This window comes from Ochotona curzoniae, unplaced genomic scaffold (assembly GCF_017591425.1).
Source record: "Ochotona curzoniae isolate NIBS_2020 unplaced genomic scaffold, NIBS_Ocur_1.0 contig_66, whole genome shotgun sequence".
In the NCBI taxonomy this organism is placed as follows: Eukaryota; Metazoa; Chordata; class Mammalia; order Lagomorpha; family Ochotonidae; genus Ochotona; species Ochotona curzoniae.
The window spans coordinates 6,214,751-6,219,055 of NW_024466512.1; positions in this window are offsets into that span (position 1 = coordinate 6,214,751).

A 4,305-nucleotide genomic window follows, 5' to 3' on the forward strand; every position below is an offset into this window, starting at 1 on the left:
TTAGAAACAAATAAACACTTCCAAAATGTTAATGCTAAAAACACGTAAAAAGATCCCAATGGGCTCCTGATCAACTCCCAGGGGGCACCTGTTGAGTCTTCAGGAAGGGACCACTCATCCAAGACAACCTGGGCTAGTCTGGGTTCCAGCTTCCTCACACACGGTCCTGACTGCTGGAACCCGCATCCCACCTCCACTGCTCCTGATAGGTGAGACGGTGGGGTCAGGGACAGCACGTGCTCATGGCCTCCAGGCCTTTCCCAGCGCACATCTGGGCCTTGCTGCCTGTCCTCCCCAATCAGCCATCTGCTGGACTGGGCTCCCCTTGTCACTTTCTGCCAGGAACCTGGATCTTCCAGGTCAGTGAAGCCACTCGGGGCAGAAGAGGGAGAAGGTCTGAACCCTAGAAGGGGGAGCATTGGTGGGCTATTTGCTGTGTCACTGTGCCCAGGATAGCAGGAAGATAGGGGAACCCCAAGCAGGACCCGACAGAGCCCCTGTCAGCTCATGGCAGGGCAGCAGTGCAACCATCCCCTTCTAGAGTTAAGAGGCCACTTCTTCAGCCTTGCTCCCACTCCGAGGATGGAAGACATCGCTCTCAGTGCAAACTAGGGGAGCCAGCTTGGACAGCCCCCACAGAAAAGCCTTAGAGAAAGGAGGGGGGACACTGACAGTCCCCAAGTGAGCGCCGTCTACAGAGTTGCTCTGGGTACCCAGAAGCCACCAGGCTGGGCCCTTCCCCTCCCTGGAACTGGTTCACACGGAGTTCAAGGTAACTCAGGGCAATGGCAACGTCCAGGTCAACCTTTGTCACAGGCTTGGCATGTGGTGCTGAAAGCCACAACAAAACTATCCTTCCAAGGAAATTGAAACAAAGCAGGAGTTGAAGTGCACATAGGCCCCTGACAGGTACACAGCACGCAGCCAAAACAAAGAGAACCGGAGAGCCACCTGTGCTGCCAGCTAATGGGGCCACCATAATGGGGCACTTGTGCGTGGCCAGTGAAGGGGGAAACCGCGGCGGGTGGCTCTGCAGAGCTCCCGTCGACCCTCCAGCTACTTCCTGGAGCGCAAGGCCTCTTGCCTCTGCTTCCTTCTTCCGTGTCACCAGGTCTGGGAGCCAGAGTCTATGTGCCCATGGACGTGTGCACAGGTGTGGTTCATGCACATGAGTGTGTATATAGCACATGCATGTGGGGCTATGTATACACAGGTTTGTATGAATATGTCACATGAATTACATGCAAGTATGAGTATACAGGTGTGGGTGTTCACAGGTGTCCATGTCACAGGCAAATGCATGTCAGTGGGTATGCCCATGGGGGGACACATGTGTGCTCAGGAACCTGTGGGGCATTGTACATGTGCATGTGGGGTGCACTGTGTTGTGGGGGGCAATGATCAGTAATCCACAGGAGACCCACATTTGACATCACCTCTCTTCAATGGATATAACTGGGCAGACCTCTGCTGGTTTTATTGGAACTAAAGCGTCGGCACCAGGCACAGAGCAGGTGCAGGGTGTCCAGCTTAGCAGGGATCCAGCCCCAGATAAGAGATCTCTCTCTTTGTCACGGTGGAGGAACAGCAGTTGCGCCCTCTGGAGTTATGCTGGGGGCATCTCGGGCTGGACCCTAACGAGCAAGAAGCATCGGTGTCCAGCCCTGCCCTCCTGCCAGAAGTCCCAGTGCCTCGGAAGGCCTGTAGCCCTTCCTCACCCAACCCGAGGAGACCCGATGAGTGTCCTCTCCCTTTCTGTTGGCAGCCCACATATGCTCAGAGAGCAGGACCCATGCTGGCATTGTGGCATAGCGATTTAGGCTGTCACCTGCAATGCCAGAATCCCATGTGGGCACCAGGACAAGCCCAGGCTACTCTACTTCTGATCCAGCTTTCTGTTGATGCACCTGGGAAAAGCAGCAGAAGACGGTCTAAGTGCTCCAGCCCCTGCACCCGTGCGAGAGACTCAGAAGAAGTTTCTGGTTCATGGTATCAGCCTAACTCCACCCCATTTGTGGCATCCATTTGGGGAGTAAACCAGCAGACACAAGGCTCCTCCCACCCCGTGTGTGTGTGTGTGTGTGTGTGTGTATGTCTTTCTCTGCAACTCTGATTTTCAAGTACATGAAATAAACCTTCGATAGAAAAAGCAAGCTGACTCATTCCTTCTGGTTCTCTCCATGACGCCTTTCTCTTAGCAGCCCTCCTGGGATTGGTCCAGGCCTCCTCACCTTCCTCCAGCTCTCACATTTAGCTGGCCCCTAATCCTCACTTACCTGTCAAGGGTCCTCCTTGAGAACTCAGAAACCATCGCTTCTCCCCTCCCACACCAGCTCTAGGCACCCAGCAAGATCTTTAGCAGCCCCTGAGCCTTGTCGCAGCTGACCTGGACCATTTGAGAGGCACTGTCTGCAGCAGTAAGGCAGCTACAATCCCCATTTACCACTGAGGCAAGTGAGGCTCAAAGAGGTGCCGCGACTAATGAGTGCAAAGAGTGCGAGGAGGTCGGAGCTCGAGCCCACAACTCCTGGCTAGGACAGTACACGCCTCCTGATACTCACTGCTCAGACGAGCAAGGCACCCAGTGCCTTTCCTTTGCTGGGGAAGCAGAGCTGTCAATCATGCAGAACCCCCACCTCTGATCCCCCGTCCCCTTCTCGCCTTCCCCCTCCTTCTGTCTAGTCATCCTGGGCAGCATTTCCAAAGCCAGGCCTATCAATCTACAGGGTGGATTTTCCCCAAGCACAGTAGTTCTCTCAAGAATGTCACCCATAGAACATTCATCTCCTCTCTCACCAGAAAGCCAGCAGACAGCAAAGCCAATTCCTCAAGGAGGGGATACCTACGCGCCAACAGAAAATCTGCTGAGTGTTATCCTGCCCCGTGAAAGAGACCTAAGATGTTGGGTCGGTGAGCGGGCTGGGAGAGGAGGAGGAAGATGGGAGAGGAGAGAGCAGATGAAGAAGGGTGTTCAATTGTGAGACAACTCCCAATTTCAGACATTTTAACTATGCAATCAAGTATGGTAGGGAAAAAATGTAAATGTGTGTGAAAGAGCCACTTTCTGAAGTTTCTTACCACTACAAGAAAAGACCCCAGAGATCACCTGACCCCAGAGATCACCTGACCCCAGAGATCACCTGATCCACAGCCCTTATGTTCTGAAGGGGAAACTGGTCCTTGCAAGGTTGGCGCCTCCCCCAGCCCTCTCATTAAAGGTCTGCTTTCCACCTGCTTCCTCCTGCCAGGTTTCCGAAGGAATATCTCATTTTGCAACTCCTTGATAAATTCTCTGTAGTAGGAGCTATAAAGAGAGTCATTAAACAAGCAAAGACCAGAGTCTAAGAAGGCCAGATTTTTCTATGTCAGCTTCCTGGTCAGATCTTAGTCCTCCATTCACCATGTGGTCCAAAGATGAGGACGGCGTCTCCGCAGGATTGGGGGCAGGAAGAGACTGCCTTACCCAAGCTTTCCATCTTAACAGACCATGGAACCTTCCAGGAGGCTGGTGCCTTGTGGCCATTCCAAGCCATCTTGTAGACGCCATTACAAGTCTACCGTAGAGTTGAAATGCCAATTAGGATGGCCTCATCCCATTTCAGGGCGTCAGTCCTGGTTAGAACGAGGCCTGGGCTGCTGGATGCCTGGCAGTCCATTCATCCAGGGCTGAGAGTGGATTCGAGAGACTGCTGAGTGGAAGAGCCAGCTCTCTTGCCCCAGATATGTTCTTCTCAATTCGTAAGTTGATGGGAGTATTAAAAAAGGCGGGGAGGGGACTTGAGGAGATTATCAAAGTAGTTTCCAGGGTCAGGGGCTAACAGCGGGGAGATTTCTTTGGTATAAAGCATGGCTGGTTTAGGCCAGTGGTAGCACAACCCTTCCTTATATGTAGCCTACTGTTCTAGCCACCTGCCTGCTGTCAAATCCTGACATTCTCACCAGTGCAAAATTAGCAATTCACACCTGTTCATTAGAAAGTACAAGGTAAAGAGAGGTGCCCTTTTCGGCGAGTGCAGATGGGCGGCTAGAAGGCGAGAGGGAAAGGGAAGATGTATTCCATATGGCTGTGAGGTCTGGCTTCTGTTGGTTCCAGAGAAGTGATCATGCAATCCCCGAGAAGCAGCAGCTGATGGTTCAAGTCCTTGCATCCCTGCCACCCACAAGGCAGATCTGGACCGAATCTCAGCTCCTGGCTTCGACTGGGACCAGCTGCAGCCAATGCAGACATTTGAGTGAACCAACATGCGGGAGCATTCTCCCTCTCTTTCTCAAATCTGTCAATCCAATTTATAAAACCTGCTCCAT